Source organism: Amblyomma americanum, chromosome 7 (genome assembly GCF_052857255.1).
Source record: "Amblyomma americanum isolate KBUSLIRL-KWMA chromosome 7, ASM5285725v1, whole genome shotgun sequence".
In the NCBI taxonomy this organism is placed as follows: Eukaryota; Metazoa; Arthropoda; class Arachnida; order Ixodida; family Ixodidae; genus Amblyomma; species Amblyomma americanum.
In genome coordinates this window covers 120,513,679-120,532,454 of record NC_135503.1, presented here as the reverse complement: position 1 = coordinate 120,532,454, position 18,776 = coordinate 120,513,679, and the positions used below count along the sequence as shown (strand labels likewise).

General features: G+C 47.5%; 1 long non-coding RNA gene across 1 annotated transcript; it reads left to right on the top strand.

The window, feature by feature from the left end:
- The first annotated feature begins 17,669 nt into the window (after window positions 1-17,669).
- On the top strand, window positions 17,670-18,573 carry LOC144097426 (uncharacterized). Its single transcript, XR_013307016.1, has 3 exons — window positions 17,670-17,795; window positions 17,938-18,009; window positions 18,325-18,573. It is a non-coding gene; the product is annotated as an uncharacterized LOC144097426 (long non-coding RNA).
- Window positions 18,574-18,776: the final 203 nt, after the last annotated feature.

Below are 18,776 nucleotides of genomic sequence, written 5' to 3'. Positions count from 1 at the left end.
GGACAGATGGATGGGCGGATGGACGGACGGATGGACGGACTGAAGGAAGAAAGGAAGGAAGGAGCATCCCCTTTGAAATGGGTTGATGTCAGTTGCCACCATGCTCTGCTTTTTCCCTTTATTTTAGTTGAACTGTGTTATAAATTATTAAAGTTCTTTACTTGTCTTCATATAATGTTTTCACATTAATAAGACAAACAGATGCTCAATACTAATGACCAGGGTCGGTGTCATACACTTTTAACCTTGAGTCACCTCTCGGCTTTTGAACCACCAGTCTTCTAATCGCTTTTTGCTAATTTCCACCGCACATTTAGTTACATAACCATTGTTATCTCTAAACCCTAGGGCCTCAGGAAGAGTAACTGTGCCTGCATCGACATCGGTATGGATGACATCGCATTTAGTGTGAGGTGTTCTATTGTTTATGCAGATTTACCACAGACATCACATGTGTCGTCTTCTTGTTTAAATTTCTTTTTGCAGCTGCGCGTTTTAAGACATCCTGACCAAGCTTCAAAGAGTAGGGCACTGCCTCTTGAGTTATCATAAAACGTTTCGTTCCTGATCGTCGAATTTCCTCACGCATACTTCGTATAGTATTTTACTCTGAGTTTCCCATGCTTCGAACGATGGCCAGCCCATATCCCCCTGTACTGCCCCGTTTTGGTTTTCACGTGGGCACCTAGGGCTAATTTGGTAGCAGCTCTAATTTACTTCGAATCTCGACTGAACTTCTGCCCTTAAGCACAGAACCACTTTCTCAAAAGTAAGCCCCGGCACCATTATTCCTTTCCAAATACTTCTCAGTACTTCATATTATTTGTACCCCCATAATGCCCTATGTTTTATTATCTCGTCATCTCTTCGCTCTTTTGCTATGAGAGACTGTTCCTACTTTTCCGTGTACATCTACCCTTCGTTTGCCCCTATCCCGAGATATTTGTATTCGACCACTGACGGTAAATAATGGCCTTGTGTTGTAAACACCTGATCAGTTGTATCGTTGAAAATCATAGCACCTGATTTTGTTGCGCTACAACTGAAACCTAGAGTGTCTCCTTCGTCTCCACGGCAGTTAACCAGCGTTTACAAATCTTCCTGGCTATCTGCTAACAGTACAATATCGTCCGCATACGTTAAACCCTCAACAATCTTTCCTCCTAATCTGTACGAAAGACTGTAACCTAGATCGCTTCCTTGTAGCCTTCTTTCTATACTTATCATAAAGGTATGAACAGCAGGACAGATTTTAGGACTATATTAACGCAGAAGTGACACTACGGTGGAGCAATTGCCGGCAGAATAAGCCAGGCTAATACCACCTGTAGCACTCAACACCTAAACTAACTCAACTCATGAACAGCAGCGGCGACAGAGGACAACTTTGGTTGAATCTTTTTTGTACCTTCACAGTTGTCGTACTCTTAATTCATTCCCATGTTAATTCAACTTTATTTTCTCGATATATTTCCTTTAGAAAATAAACTACCTCATGACCGATACCTTCATATTTTTTATGTTTCACAGGAGTTCTCTGTTCACGTTGTTGCATGCATCGCTTATGTCCAGGAAGGCTAAATGCAGAGGTCTCTTTTCCGCCTCAGCAAATTCTATTCAATGGGTAAGCAGGAACAGGCTATAATCTAAACGCCTACCCCTTCTGAACCCTTTCTGAGGTTATCCGAGTATTTTATTACTTTTTACCCAAGACTTCATTTTTAATTTCATCGCCTGCATCGCCAGCCTGTATATAACTAATGTTATCGCAATCGGTAGGAAGGATTTTAAGTTCTTCTTATCGCCTTTCTCTTTAAAATGAAATTCATTTCGCTCTGCTTTCAGCTGTGCGGAATTTGATTATTTGTTATGACTGCCTCCAATCATTTCATCAGCGCTTCCTTGTCTCTCGGGCCAAGTTCATTAATTATCTTTATTAGAATTTCTTCTATTCGTGGGGACGTTCATTTTGGAATATTTGCTTTCACCTATTTTTCATTAAGATTGGCCAGTTTTAAGCTGTTTTCTGTTGCGCTATCATGTGTTGCTCCCTCATTTGGGGCGATTACCCTATCGTCTTTTCTAAATGACTCAGCTATAACTGATACAATACAGTTCACGGAGTCATCTTCCTCTAAACATTTTCCCTCGGCATCCTGAATCTGTTCCTGCTTTCTTTGATTCCCTTCACCTAGCCAGCTTATATGGTTCCAAAAATTTCTTGGCCCCACTTTAGTTGCATTGCGAATTTCAGCCAGCCAGCGAACAGAGGACTGCTCTATTTTAGCCTGGAGGAGTACCAGCACTTTCTGTTTCTTTTTTCGATAAGATTCCCAATTTTGGCCTATTTCCTCTTCAGAGAACTGTGCCCCCTTTGCTTGTCTATGTTCCCGTGATGACAACCGTCGTTGTTCGATGGCCTCCCTAATTTCCTTATTTCACCAACTTCGTGGCTTCCTCTTTTCTCTCCAGCGGTTTACTTTTATTTCTTTTATTTCTGTACTATTGAATAATTTTGAATATAATCCCGCTTACCTATGGGACGTTCCTCTACTGCCTCCTCTATGCCAGCCGCTATTAGAGCTATTTGTACCGCGTTAGTTTTCTCGGTTTTCACTTCGCCGCCGCGGCGCCCATTGGCTGCGCATTGTCACGTGGCCAGTTGGATGCATAACTGGTCTACGCTAGCTCGCGCCTTGCATCGTCTGCGCCCCTGTCGGCGCCGGATGCGGTGCTTCTAGACGCGCGTCGCTATTGATGTTCACTGGCTTGATTTCGTCAACGCAGTGCAAAGTTTGCGTGCGCTCTACGCCTGGGGTACGACAGGGAGGATGCTTATTGGGTGTATATCTCGATTGAAACTCAAATCTCTTCTCTCGGTGGTTCCACGCAGTGAAATCGATAAAAAACCCGGCGTGCCACTTGCTACTCGTAATTTGGCTTTATAAAATTCTTCACGTCGGTAATAGGCGGCGGTGCAAAGTAGTTTACAGGTCCGCCTTATCAGCCGTGTGCAGCCCGCATCTGTGCTGACCGTCAATGCCTACCTTCATTGTCTTACCGACGATGTGTAGCGCTACAATCCTTGAACGTCGCTTAGAACACCTCTAAAACGGCAGCTAATGGCGCAGTAAGAGCACTAAATTTCGCAAAGTGCGGGACCCTTAGTGCTAAATTTGCAGCACCAACTGCAGCAGAAAGGCAGAATATTAGGAGATTTTCCGCCTGTTTCTCGTAACAGCAGTGTTAAGGAATAAAAGATTGAATGACTGCCAGTCTCAGCAGTAATTGAAACACCTACTGAATTTCATAGGCTTGACCTGGGTGCAAAATCCCATTTCCTTCAAAAAATCACGTCGTTAAATACGAAATCTAATTTTTAGACGCCGCGAAAATCGATTTGTAAGAGGCCAAAAAAATAACTTGCCGCCGCGTGTACGCAGAAAGTCACAGCAGCCCGAACAACAAGCTTTGAAGCTTCTGTGACTGAACACAGCGTTCCCTGGCTATATCGGCTCACTGAAAGTTTGCCCAGCTAGAAGCCGACGTTTTCCAACACGTCTTTAACGTGCCCAGATAAAGTTATGGTTATACATACTGCTAATAAATCTTGCTTCATTAATACAAACAATATCAAGGCGAAAATTGCGTTTCTATTCCTTAAATACGTTTTTGTACGCACTCGTCCCGCCGTCTGCAGGCGCTCCTCAAGTTGGGAGTAGCAGACGACGCGCCCATCCTAAAACGACAGCAGCGTCACCGCCTAAATGCCCCTATTCAAAAACGTTACTATTCTGAGGGTTTGCAGCTAGCTGCCGCGCCGCCCCTGGCTGGCATATATCGTCATCTAGTAACTTCTTTGCGTGCGGCGTCACGCCTTTATCAGTGTTAGTTTCAAGTGCTCGGTTACTTCTTTTCCACATGCTAGGTTCCCATCCGCTACGTATCTGTGCTCGTTTTTTGCAATCCCAGCCACAATTTTGATGGTAATGATGAATTTTTATGTCGCAAGGGCATCGATGGCCAAAGAGCGCCGTGGCACAAGGTTTTTCGTTCTACTGAAGGTGGGGTCAAAGGCTCATTTGCCGAGCATTTCACCCTAAAGAAGCTGAGGGGAAACTTTGAACCCGTTGCATCACCGGTGGGCACCTGGCGGCACTGGGGATTGAACCCCTCACCTCCCGCATGCGAGGCGGATGCTCAAAAGACTACGCCACTGCTGCAGCCATCGACCACAATTCTAGTCGTACAGTTTTAACGCCGCGGCATTTGGAAAGACGGTGTGGTTCGAGACAAAAACGCAAAGCATGCGAAGAACTGGTGCTCCGTAGGGAAGGGTCAAAAGGAAAGCTGTTCTGCTGGCATGACACTGCAACGGAAGGGTGTAACAGTCGCTTTGGTACTGTGGTGTGCAGTTGCAACTGAGTGCCTATACCAGCCAGAAAGGCGTCTTATAACTTCTGTGTGGGAGGTGTCGGATGTGACTTTCGGATGATCGCTTTGTAGCTTGTACGGATTTGCATGTTCTGTAGTGAATATTTTAAATTTCCTGGCAGCTGCAGTGGGACTTAATGATTGTACTTTTTGCCGAATGTGCTGAATGAAACATCGCACGAGAATTATGACCCTGGTGCATAAACGCTCCGTTCAGCTTGCACCTGGCAGTGATTACGTTCAGCTTGCACCTGGCACCTGGCAGTGAGTACGGAGATGGAGCGGGTCTCTCTAAATGTTAGGCACTGCTTTCTGGGGAAATCTGTACTCCTATGTCTTTCAAATAAAAAGTAAATGCTGCTTGGAACGTTTCCGTTACTCGCATGGTATTGAGTCCTAGAAAGTGTAACTGGAGAGGGTTTTGTACACATTCAGTTTTGTAGATATGATGACGAGATATTGCTATCTTATATATAACAAAGAAGAGAGGGCTGTATTTCATGTGTAATGGTCTTTGCAAAATGCTGTAAGGCGCAAAGCTGTGTTTAGTGAGGTGATTTGCCTGAATTAAACCTTCGTGGGTAATCTCCTGGAGCTAGCGCTTGCTTGAACATTTCGGGTGACTGCAAACTCAGTCAATTGCGTATTCTGGTCTGCCTTCTGATTTCTGATTCGGGGAGCTCTTGATTTTGTTTCAGTTCGTCTGTACTTCATGTGCCGTGAAAGGCAGCCCTAGTTTTACTCGGACAGTGCACCGTAATTTATAGCACTCATGCCATTTATACAAATCAGGCAACTATCTCGTTCTTTGTACGTGCAAAGTTCAAATTTAACTTGTGTGTAAGTTCAGCAACCGCTAGTGTCAGTATTGCGAAAATTCTGTGTCGTGGTTTTCCACTAATAAAGTATGACAGTAAAAAAAATTGCTTCATTGTTCTTTTTTATGCGCGCTGAACTCAGCGGCAACAACTCAGTCACAACCCATTGTTCGCGAACTTTGATGCCCAAGAACTGCTCTCAAACAAGGAGCTATCACATTGCCTATAATTTTACCTTGTCACAGAAGTGTGGCGTCGTTTTCACTCATGTTTATATAAAACAATGTGTTCGCGTTCTTTAAAACTTATGTATGTCGATGTAGCCTCTACATGTCTATGGAAGAGCACGAGTACGTACACACGGTTTCGGTTGTAGTTTCTTCTAGTGCTGCAACCGCTTGGCACTGCACGTGCCGGGGCGTACGTGCTGCTTGTTCTATCATTTAATTTCTTTCCCAGCTCCAAGGCACACCTACTACTGCCAAAGTCTTGAGCTCCGTTTGTATATTCTTAAATTCTTCCCCTGCTTCAAGGTGCCGGCCATACAGTGTCAATGTGTGGGGGCCAACCTGACTCCCTTTTTGTGTGTGAACTACTTGGTGCGTTTTCGGTGTGTGTGTGTGTGTGTGTGTGTGTGTGTGTGTGTGTTTGTGTGGACACCGAGTGCTTCGTCCGCTAACAACCTAAGCCTTGAAGAAGGGGCAGAATGGGCACGAGCTTCAGTGCGCTCCGCGGAGGGAAAGCCGCAGCCACGCATTCCCGGGACCCTGAGCCGCGGCACCGCATCCTTGAAGCCGCCCAGCCTGCATCTTTGTGGATGGACTGCCGCTGCGCTCCCCGGTAAACTGTATGTTCGCAACCCTTCTGAAATTTCTTTTCAACGGTCGCTAATTGTACCCGCTCCTTCGTTGTAATCTCTGTAGACAATCTCTGTTGAAATGTATATCTTAATTCAGTGTATTTAATGCGACGTATCTTTTTCCGTAGCCTGTGGTAATTGTTTTGTAAAATTTCCATTGCTCTCTTGTAAAAGCTGTCGTTTTCCTAGTATCGAAACAATAAACGTTGTTTTGTTGTTTTTATCTCCTAACACGCCTCTGTCTCATTCACTGCGTTTGCTTACCGGCTACGCCGGGCATCAAACGGCCACCCCCTTATTGTCATGACTCGGTGATGACCTCACGTGATCGCCGAACCCGGGATATACCTCTTGGCCATAAAGGCAAATAGTTAGGCCTGTTAGTACGCTGACACACTGGACTTGAACGCGACGCAGGAGGCAACGACAAAGCGAGAAGACAAAACTACCGCTGACTAGTAGAAATGTCTTCGGTGGTCTTCTTCGTCCTTGCCTCCTTCGTCGAGCTGAACCTGGAGACGTCCGATTTTTTATACCGCCAATAATTGCGTGCTTATGAAAGCATGGTTTCGTTTTAAATGACGTCGTCATCTTTTAGTTTTTAGCGCACTTCGATGATGGCACTGGCTTCGCACCATAGTCAGCCATGTTTTTAACTTATGGGCTTCTCTGTAAGCATCACTCCCACTCCACACCTGCCTTGCCGTGGGCGCAAGGCAGTAACAGCGTCGAAAGCGAAGCTACTATGCACGATTGTAGACAAACTTACGGCAGCAATTTTAAAATTTTGAAAGCCTCGCTGGTCGCCCTGGTCACCTGGTGTGCGTCAACTGCCCAATTGGCTTCACCTATTGTGCTGCTACTATGCGCAGGTAGGCCCAGCGAGACGACAGTGCGTCCGAAACATATTTTGCGCAAGTGTGCTGGTGTATTTTTGTCACTGCAAAGCACCAGGAAAGACAGACGACGCCGTCGAAGGCAGCATGACAAAACGCATGTAGATTTGTTGGCATGCATCGTTGATGCACAGCTGGCAGAATGCAGCTTGAGATTATTACCACTGTGCGGACGACAACGTCGGCGTGCTGTGCTTTGAAGAAGCCGTTGTACACAAATACGAGCACTGCTTTAACGCTAGGAATTTGATCCATCTGGCCGAACTGGCGCCGGCTGCTAAGCACGCTTAAACCATGATCAGTTTTTCTCAGTCATCAAAACGGGTTTTTGGCAGGAAAGACCTCTGCGAAGAGAGCATGACCGGCCTGGAAAGTCTGGTAAGCGCAGCGGTAAGATGTGCTTTGGATCCATTTTCATCGAATAAACATCACTTGTTTCATATTTAGTATTTTTGGGTGAGATACAGTTAGTAAACTTATTGTGAACATCGGATAGAACGAACGAAATCCATGTGACCATGTGGTTCGTTACAAGTGGACTCTCATAGTTTAGGATAAAACAGGGAGCAATACAATTTTTTTGCAAAATTGTTATTAGTGACGGAGTCTTTCTTATAAACCCTGCCGACTTAGAGCCCTTGCAGTTACGAGTTTTACATTAGTTTATTATAAGGATATTTTAATTTAACCAACCGTCCAGGAATCTTTGTTCTGGCACCTGCTGTTTTGGTTTCGCTGATAACAGAGATAGTGTTATTTATCAAGTTTACTTCTCGGAGAAAATATCAAATGGTGTTGTTTTCCTGTTCATAAACTTTTTAAAGGTCTGCCATTCTACCAAACTTTATAAATACGGCTCTTTAAAAGTTGCAAGTCGTACCTGAAATTTTACCGGAAGCGCATTAAGGTCCTCTGCAAGTATTACTACTATTGGTGTAGTGCGTAAATGCTCTGCATAATTTGCACACACTGTGCAACATAGAACTTAACATCGCAGGGCCCGTGTTTCTGACTTCTGGCAATATCAGCGCTAGGTTTCATTGGATCTCTGCCGAAAGTGATTCGGCGTTCAGAAGCTTAAAACGACCACTGATTTAAGGAAGAAAAAGACCTGACGCTTGAAGGGTACCAGGGAACTGTACCATTAGAAAAAAAAAACTCATTTTTAATTTATGGAGTTATCCCGACACATTACTTTCTGTATACCTGAACGTATCGCACTTCTTTCCTCTGTGATATATAGACCCACAAAGAATCTCTTTGAAGCGACCGCAGTGAAGGCTATGGCTCTTTATGTCGAGTCAATGTTCGCGCTCTCTCTTCCATATGCAAGACCGAATGTTTTTTCTTAGTTGTGTAAAGTAAAAACTTATCTGGAAGCTATCTTAAGGTAGGAAGCTTCAGTGCTAGTCTTATTTCTTCTCATGACGTTGCTTTGGAGCATGCTTCACAAATTCCTTTGTAGTGTTTCAGGCACTAAGGATTTTAACATCCCAAGCTGTCCTAACACACAACGACGGCAGCATAGCAAAAACGAAGGCTGTAGACGCACGCGCTCTAACTTGAGGTCGTAGCTTCATCCTTGAATTTTAGAGCTTACGTTTCGGATCAAGGAGTGCATTATGTAGGTCCAGGTTGCAAACCAGTGAAAGGAAGTACGAAAAGTTGGGTCGTTGAATACTAGGAAACGTTCGCTCAGTGGAAAAACTGTTCAGTTGCGTTCGTTCTTTTCAAACAAGATATTTTTACAACGATATATTATCTTCGAAACACGACAATATAAGACCAATATTTCTACTGCACTCGAGATGATCAGGTAAATATAAAATTAACACAAATTGATCATGGGCAATGAACGTTTATTATTTCTTGAAAAACATCTCTCCACCAAAATGGCCTGAAATGCAGTACTGAAGGAAAAAAATCGCAAAAAATAGGAATTTCTTTATCCAGAAAAGTTTTGATTCCGTTAAGAAGGCAGAAACTTCTCCGCTAAACAGAATAAAATAAACAGGTAAGCAGTTTTTACCATGGTTGACGAAAAACACATACTAACAGATGCCCTGATATAGATGGGGAAGACTGGAATAACATCTGCTATGGAACAATTGCTCTCTATGAAGCATTCTATACCAAGGGGGTTCGTGCACCCTTGTGTCCGTGTGCACGTGTACCTGCGGGCTGTTACCAGTGGGCAGCCCACCGCTGCCACCACTGTTACGACTGGGGCCTCGAAGCCTGCCTCTACTGTCGGGGCTGGTGCATCTCAGCCTGCTGCCTCGGTTACGCAGAGCTGAGCGACGAAACGAAAAGGCGACGGTAAGTCAACAAAACATTCATGTACAGTATTAGCAAGGGCGTTACATTAACGGCACAGTCGCCAAGAGCACAACGTGCTCGCACAGAGGGACATGGCGATGCGCCGGGAGAGGGTCTCTCTCGCCGGATGCCTTCATCTCTTCTCGTCTGCTCGTCCTTTTATATCCTCCGATGACCGTTGCCGATGCCAGCCGTTCAAAACCGCCAATCAGGTCACGGCACTGGACACAGCTCGAATTTGGCGAATGGAGATCGGCCGTTGCAAGTTTGCAGCCGGGAAAGGGGTGCCGGCTAAGCGTCGGTTGGGGTTTGAGCCGACGCTTGCGAGGGGGGAGGGGGAGGATTCCGCCGGGCGAGCCTGGATGATTCACGGTGCAAGCAACATGCCCGAAAGTCCGGGCTTGCGTTGCGCAATGGCGGGCGCACGGCGCTCGCTTCCACGGAGACCAGCGGGACGCGTGCTCGAGCATAACAGGGCGCCTTCCATCCACTAGCTTCCGCCCTCGAGAAGGTGGAGGTCATCCGCCCTCCAGAAGCCCACTTAGCAGCGGAGCGGCAAAAAAGCGCCAGCGAAATCTGATTCAGACAGCGGGAATGGGGTTTAACTAAAAGGAGAATTTACAACCTCTACTCCCAACAGAGATTCCTCGCATCACGTCCTATCATCGCATATGCATTTTACAGTGACAGCTGTTAAACGGGTGACCCTGAGTTTTCCGTCGTAATAGCAGTTGTAGTAGCCAGCAGTCGCCATAACCGGTTGATACGTTGCCATAAGAACTACCCGCATGGAGGTTACCGTGGAAGTGGGACCTTATGATGGGAGTGGAGGAATGCGCAGTCAGTGGGCGGTTACCATCGGAAAACTCCCGAGGGTGGTTACCGAGGAAGGAGGAGGGTATAGCGAAAGCGTAAAAAGGGGCAACTATTCAGTGGTTGCTACGGAATCCAAGCGAACGGTGGTAATTATTGAACAAAGAATAGTATTGCCAAAGAAGCAGGAGTGCATGACGAGAGTGCAGGAAGGAATAACTGGAAGGTGGTTGCCACGGGAAGCATCTGGGACGCGGTCATCGCGGAAGGAGGAGGCGGCAGAGGTAAATTTGTTGTAGCGAGAGGTACACTACGCCAGCATTTCGAGCCTTCAGCGTGACACCCCTGAGCTCCATGGCCACCCCTTGAGCTCCGTGGCGGCGTCGTGGCTGGTCACGTGGTCGGTCATGTGGCGCAGAGCAGTTGCTGCCGGCGGCGCAGCGTGCCGGCGGAACCGAGCTCCGACAACTGTGTGCACGCGCCGCCTTAAGTGGGGAGGAGAGTGGAGAGTGGGAGCGGGAGAGATAGTAAATCCATGTCCAGGGACGAAGATGAAGAAGGAACGTCCAGCGAAATGGAGTGGCGAAAGACTCACTTTGCAGTTTGACTGAGCGAGTTCCACAAGGCCAGATGTAGCTCTCGCGTCACTCCAGTTTTAGCCAGAGATAAACCACAGCCGACTGTTTTTTGTAAGTTAGCTTTTTTCAGGAAAGGAAATGGCGCAGTATCTCTCTCACATCCCGGCGGCCACCTGAACCGCGCCGTATGGGAATGGATAAAGGAGACAGTGAGAGAAAAAAAGAATGAGTTACGTAGTGGAGGGCTCCGGAATGATTTCGACCACAAGGGAGATCTTTAACGTGCACTGGCATCGCATAGCACACGGGCGCCGTTTGCATTTCGCCTCCATCGAAACGCGGCCGCCGCGTTCGGGTTAGACTGCGTGAAATCCGCTTCAGTAACCTTGTGCCACCCGCCGCGGTGGCTCAGTGGTTAGGGCGCTCAACTACTGATACGGAGTTCCCGTGTTCGAACCCGACCGCGGCGGCTGCGTTTTTATGGAGGAAAAACGCTAAGGCGCCCGTGTGCTGTGCGATGTCAGTGCACGTTAAAGATCCCCAGGTGGTCGAAATTATCCCGGAGCCCCCACTACAGCACCTCTTTCTTCCTTTCTTCTTTCACTCCCTCCTTTCATTTTCCCTTATGGCGCGGTTCAGGTGTCCAATGATATATGAGACAGATACTGCGCCATTTCCTTTCCCCAAAAAACCAATTATTAAGTAGCCTTGTGCTCTAACCACTCATCCATTACTGCCGACAAGAGGAAGAGGAAAAAATGTTTCTTATACACTAATTATTTGTGAAAGGGAGGTGGAGATGGTGGTTACGCAGGTTGGCAGTCCCTGACCCGGGACGCCATTGGCTGCCGCCGTTGCCCGCTCTCTCCGCACCAGGGCCCACGTGGCCTCCAGGACCGAGCTGGACAGGGCTGCCTCCCAGGCTTCCTTAATTGCTTGACTTACATTATATATATTTATATTATGCCTTCAGGTTCACAAGATGTGCTTTAGGCCAGCATACACTACATGCACAATATGCTTCTGCCCGCGAATCTAGAGTCCACGTGTCTTGGTTTGGCTTATATTTATAAAAACTTCGGTTTGCAGCTGTCTGAGGTGGCACTCCTTGTTTTCATGGAGATTCATAGCGGGTTCCCGGGGTACCCTCCCTGAGAGGCGTGGATGGTTTTTAAACTCTTTGTAAGAGAACAGCGGGGTTGGCATGAATGCCGCGTCAGAACCGGAGGGTTGCATAGAACCCAAGGGAAGAGCCACTTGGACAAACGCGTGAGCGGCAGCGATCCCGTCCACCCCCTGATGACCGTGCTCTCATAGATCTGCGTGATACAAGCAGCCGAATCTGAATTGCTCCCGTTTGCAACAAAGATTCTGCGGACGTGTAGCACAATCGTACCCAGCGCTTAATTTCGGCAGGCCAACTGCGTCTCTGACATTATGTACGCTGCGTCGGAGTGGGTGCGAGCCAGGGAAATCACCACTTCCTCCAGGAAGCTGGAGGGTAGGACGAGAGCATAGGAAAGCTTTCCAGATGGTGGTTGCTACGGCAAATCCCGGAGGGTGCTCATCTAGTTTTGGGTACGAGCATAGGACGGCTGCCAGGGGATAGGAGAGGATTGGATAGATACACTTTAATGCTCTAACAAGGTGTTTCGGTAAGACAGAGGTCTTCCTCTTCAAGCAGATATCTCCCTCTGTCTTGCAGAAGTCGGCGCCCCTATTCCAGGGCACCGCTGAGTTTGGCCGCTCGCTGGGCATGGATGACCAATCCTCTTTGGAGGATTGGGCTGCCGCTGGAGAGCACACTCTCCCACTGCTCCGCACTCGGAGCCACCCGCGGAGGACTTACCCTGAAAGGCGGCATGTATGGCGATACTATAGAAATGCGTGACCAAAGGATGACTAGCAGGAGTGCCTTCCAGAGGAAAATTTTGCTACTGTCTATCTGCGGCAGCTGCTGCGAAGTGCGCTACCGAAGGAGACAGTCGTTGGTGTTGCCGCTCGTCGAGAGCTGTGTAGAGGAAAGCTAGACGAAAAAAGAGTGTGTGCAGAAAACTAAAATGAGTTCTCTGGAACTATATAGGTATCCATTTGTTCATATATTCTCGCCATTGACGTGTATGTAATATAAAATCCATGGCAGCTGCCGCCGAATCTCGCGTTACGCTCTCGTAACCATCCTGTCTCTTTTTTCCTAATCGTCTTTGATTTTTTCGTTGAGCCTAGGCCTGACTAAACTTGTGTACCGCGCACTCATTACACACTAGAGGTTTTGAGGAGACCGTCATATCGCACATACATATTCCATACATCGCACAGACACACAGGAGCACCAGCCCGCCAGTGCGACATGCACAATAATTAGTGACAGGTTGCGTGCCACGCTTTCGCAGGCGTGCCACGCTGCGCGCGCTGTCACCAATCAGTTCCGATACATTATCCATAGTTGGCATCGACTGGACCCCTAGCCACGCCTCCATTCACGGCAACGAGAGCGCGCACGCCCTTTCCCGAGCTGCAACCTTGTTGGTGCTATTGACGGAAGCTGAGTAGCAAGCATACTTCTTAAGAAGGTGCCTGCGCGGCTCTGCACACTTACACCGACGTCATAGAGTATCACTGTACACAAAGAACAATGGCACCACGGCATCCAACACTAAGGCCGTAGCTGTGGCATGGCGTCCACTTCAGGCTGACACGTATCCTAACCTTTATAACAAACACTTGCTCTTCCCTGCCTTCTACCCAGACAAAATGCCCGAGCTGCAAACAAGAATGACGTGACGTACACCCTTCCAATTTTTTTAACATGAACACGCGAGCGTCGACTGACCGGTGCTACGGTGCCGAGGTGAAGCAGAGCGGAAATCGGGAGAGGGAACGAGCATGCGCGCTGATAATGCCTGTGTAGCTAGCGTCGTCTGCTTGGCTGTTCTCTTTCGTGCGAACCAACACTTCCAAAGCAAGTCTTATGGCCGAGTTCTGAGAGTGTTCGTTTCGTGTTCTATCTGCTACGGGTTTGCGGCTTTGGACTGTTGCAAACGCGTAGCGTTCCAAGCACGATTGTACAGGCCCCGGTTGTACTTGCGGGTAGCGTGTCGACAGAATTTGCTTAAACGAAAGTAACACGGCAAAATCAAGGTTCCTCTTCAATCAGCTTTTCATAAGTAACGATTGCAACCGGTTTCTTGAGCATGCTGGGCAGTTCCCAGATGTGCGCTCTTTTCAGAATCACCCATGCTATATGCAGCGGATAAAAACAATTGCTCGCAGCTTCTTGGGCCTCCGATGCATAAAAGCCGATGGTGCGCAGGGGTTGCTTCGCACTAATGAGAACAGCCTAGCAGACGAAGCTTACTCCAGCAGCAGGAATTGTGGGCGTGCCCTCGCGCTCGCAGGCTTTCTCCTCTCCTTCTTCTCCCGCCACAGCAGCGCCGGGAAGTCGACGCTCGCGCTTTCAGGTTACAGAATTGGAAGGGTGTACAATCTTCCATTCCGTTTGGGATGGCACAACGTCACCCAGTGGCGTTCCACCCATCACCCTCCCCACTTCTTTATCTTGGGAAGATGCCCTCTACAGTACGGGGCCGACCCACCAGCGCTGGATGATCAAGCGTCGCGAGACAATAGAGGTGGCCAACGGGGCCATGGACTCACCGTGGCCTCGGCGATCAGCTCCGGCGGCGCGCCGTTGCTCAGGCTGTCCCATTCGGCGCGTAGCGCAGCGGAGAAGTGTAATTATGCTAACTCCGTAACACGCCGTGAGGTGGCGACCTTAGCCCAAGGCTCAAGCGGCGCTCGCCTGGCCGGCACTGCCTGCGATTTCAGTGGCGACATCAACCCTGTTGGCACGTTTTCACGCCGAAGAACAGTGAATACGAAGTCAATTTCTTTCAACTCCTTCTTGCAGCTACAAAGAAGTCGAGGTACGTTGTTAAACACTTACAGATTACTTTTGCATGCAGCTTTAGTGGTCGTCTAAAAGCCGACTGGGGCAACCGAGGCATTTACCGCGCAACATTTCGTCCAGATTGCATGCCATCGTGCTGAATGTTTTTTTTTTGTGTGTGTGTTGCAAAAGTTGCCGCGCTGTATGGCAAAACTCAGGTATGCTTTTTGTACCTTTCACTCGATTTTTAAAGTACGGGGAAGCTACTTTACAGCGATGATCTCTCTGGCTCGAACAACATATTTAAGATAAGCGCTCGTGCATTGTTTATACGCCACTACGAGAGTCAGAAGTTCTGATCTCTGCTTTTTTGCTCTTGAAGCTAGAACTCTTTGCTGGGCTTTGCTTTGCTATGTTGCATGTGTTCCTGGTAGGTGCGAGTGGTTTCGTGTAGCTAATGTGATCCCGCAATTAAATTATTTGCGGTGTGATGAAAACTGCATCAGTTCTCTGTCATGAGCTTCGCACCACAATCCTATCTGCTTCTGTATTTTTCAGATAAATGTACTGCTGCGTACCTTTCTGCCACTCTGACAGAAAAAAAAACTTAGAATAAGTTTTCACGAATTTCCCGCGAATGATGATCGCTGCCAAACATGGCTGAAGCCATATCAAGAAAAGATTTTGTCCCAAATGACAAGTCTGCTAGCAGTATAGTCTGCAGCCTTCACTTTTTAGATTCGGATTATACTTCGGTGTCCACAAAGCTGCGGCGCCTGAAACGGGATGCTGTTCCGAGCTTGTTCGCGGCTTACCCAAGCTACATGCAGCCACAAAAGCCGCAAAAAAAGACGTAAGTTGGAGCGATTGACATAGAATTCTACTCCAAACCAAGAAAGGGCATCAAATTTATCGAGCGGCCCTGATGAAGCTGCTGGTTCAGCCTGTGGTCGCGAAAAAAGCACAGGTCATTCGGCAACTTCTGCCTGCTCGTTTCCTGTAGGGTATGAAGATAGCCTGATTCATGCACCCTGGTTAGGAGATGAAGAAGCAAGTTCTAAAGGTGCAGGATATTAGAAACAAAGTTCACAAGATGCAGTCGGTGAATTACAGCAGTCTAGTAAGGCACTTGATTGCGCAACGCAAACTACCGATGACCTTCTTCCACGCAAGCAGTCGGATTCAAGGAATATAAACCGAATGAGAGTGCAGTTGTTCAGGAAAGCAGATGCTATCGGGAGACTGCAGCGAGCAAACAGCCGCCTAAAAAAGAAGTTCAGTGGTTTTGAAAACCACACTCTCCACTCGGCGTTGAGAAAGTGCTTGGACAAGGTCGGCACAGCCCAGTTCTGCTTAGAAGACTGCCTAGCGGAACAGATCGCCAATGCGTCGAGGCAACGGCCCGTGTGCTCTCCAGACTTTGTCCGGGAATGTGTAGTTTTGTACTACTTGTCCCCTAAGGCATGCCGTTACATACGCAACAGAGGACTGTTGAAATTGCCTTAAAAAAACACGCTTCTTCGCTATGTTGGCAAATTCAACAGTTAAAGTGGGATCACACCATTAATGAAAGAACGCCTAAAGCAAGAAATGGGGCAGCTGAAAGAGCAAGCGCGGTTTTCCTCAATTATTGTGGATTAAATGGCTATAAGCTCCAAATACATCTACGATCGTAAAATGGACTGCTTTTTTGGTCAGCAAACTGTGAGAGAAGACGCTGGGACAGGACAGAATGTAAACAACATCGTGCTTGCCAACAAGGTGCTGTTTCGTTGCAACAGGCCTGTCCACGTCGTACAAAATTAATTGCGGCTTTTTCGTCACTAACCGATTAAGTGGCAAGCTCCTGCATCAGCTGACAAAGGAGTGATCGCTGAAGTTGAAAAGTGTGGCCTCTACGTCGTCCGGATCGTCATTGATAACCACAAGATTAATGTGACAATGATGCGCCACCTAGGCAATGGCTCCCTCAAGCCAGTGGTCAGTTATCCATGTGATCCAGAAAGAAGCCTATTCGTGTCCTTTGACCAGTGTCATATTATAAAAAACGTGCGAAGCCTTCTTCTGGACGGGGAAATGACAGATGGCAGTCAGCCAATAACTGGAGAGTTTGTGAAGCAGCTCTATGTCCATCGAAAAAACGAGATTGTGAAACCTGTTCGATTCCTGACACAGAAGCACATAGAGCCAACTAATTTTGAGAAGATGCATGTGGGCAGAGCAGTGCAGCTGTTTTCAGATGAAGTTATCTCGGCGCTTTCTTTTTTGAAAGAATACCCCAGTTACCACCCACAGGCAGAAAAGTTCACGAACGCAGACGCAACAATACTGTTTATGAAGATGATGCAGAAGCGGTTTGCCATCCCCAATGTGGCCAACCGAACAGCACATGTGCATATGAGAAAGCCTGACCAAATTCACTTTTTTTGCGCTACCGGCAAACGCCTACAATGGCTGGAGAAGGAGTTCCCAGACTACCTCGAAACTCTCTACAATTCCTGTAAAAGGAGCGGGAAAAAGTTTCTTAGTGCTGAAACCTACAAACCTATTCTGCTGATAAGCAAATGTATGTTACTATGCATTAAGTACCGTCTCGAGAGCGGCTTCTTTTATGTTTTAACAAGGAACTTCTCGAGCGACCCCGTCGAGCTCCTCTTCAGGTCTTTGCGGAAAATGGCTGGCGGAAACTACTGTCTGGATGCAAGAGCCTTGACATTTAGCCCGGAGAGGATCTTGCGGACTGGAAGCCTGTGCCCATCCCAAGCTTCAAACGTTGAAAACAGAGAGACTGTTTTGAGGTAGGTGCATGTTATTTGAGCTCCGGGACGAGTGCTCATAGTTTTGAACTGGTTGTCTCTAGTTTCAAAATAGAAAGCTTATCACATTTCAGGCCCTTGTACAACTAAGATTTTACGATGCGAGCAACTGCTAGTGTTGTAGCCTGCCGGCTGACTGGAATTTTTTATAGTTCAAAACACACGAGCACGCAAATCCTGATGTGCCGATGGGCAACGTGTTACAAGCAGTTTTTGCTGCTGCTTAGTAGTGGTGGTAACTGTTTTACATGTATTGCAGTATGCATGGTGCCTCCCTGATTGTGACGTCCTCCGAATTTGATGTTCCGGCTGAAGCAACAGCACAGGCAACCACGCATGATTCGACCGAGACAGCGCAAGTTGCCCCAGCCAGGTATATCTTGCATCAAATGTTTCTCAAGAGCTTACGCTTGGCTGGCTTGCTGGACTACTAGTGCTGTTCTTTTGCAGCCAAAAGCGATTTGTCTAATGCATATATTTGGCTGATATGAGTAGTGTGCATATTTTTGTTTCAGGTTCACGGGAACTGAAGATTTTGTGATGCACATTGACGAGCTCTTCACATCCCTGAAAGCGACCGATGCTTCGTGAGTGCACACTCGTTCACCTACCCCACCCATGTAAAGTGCCACCAAAAAGCGATCATTTCGCGTTATGTGAAGGCTATAACAACTGAGTGGTATCAATGACCAAAATATGAAAATCTGGAGGGAATGCACATTGAGTGGTTACATGATATTTGGTTTATGCACAAGCTTTGTCTCTACATGCTGTCTAAAATTTGCTTTGCGGAACTTTGTTGTAGGTTAGTGCCAAAAGCTGTTTTTTTTGTGCTCTCACAAATGGGGATACATTGCAGAATGTCTAGCCCCATATACTAATATGGGTATGTTCTATTTCAGTGCAGCGGCCCCCATCAACCAAAGCAAATGCCAGCATCGCTTATATAGCAGGGTTCGTGGCGAGAGCAGTTGAGGAGCGGAGAACATGCAGCTTCTGCCCTCCCCTCCACCAGTCGGACTGACCCAGTCACGTGCTGATGGGGCTTATTGACCTGCAATCAAGGGGTGGGCTAACATTCCCAAAGTCAGAATTTGTCACGGTCCTTGTGACCGTTAAGAAGGCTGTTGACATTGCCCTGCTGCACATAAAAAAGAGCAACGTTTCAGCAGCTGGCTGAACTGTTATTGCCTCGACTAGAGAAGTGCCCCCTTTTCGTTTGCCCAGCAAGGGATGACCACGCCGCAAGCACACTACCTGTAGTGTTCTATAAGTTCATGAGGCCACTCTTAGCCAACGTCAGCGCTACTGTGACAGACAGGGCTGCTTACCGCAAAAAGCTTCCCTGCGAGCC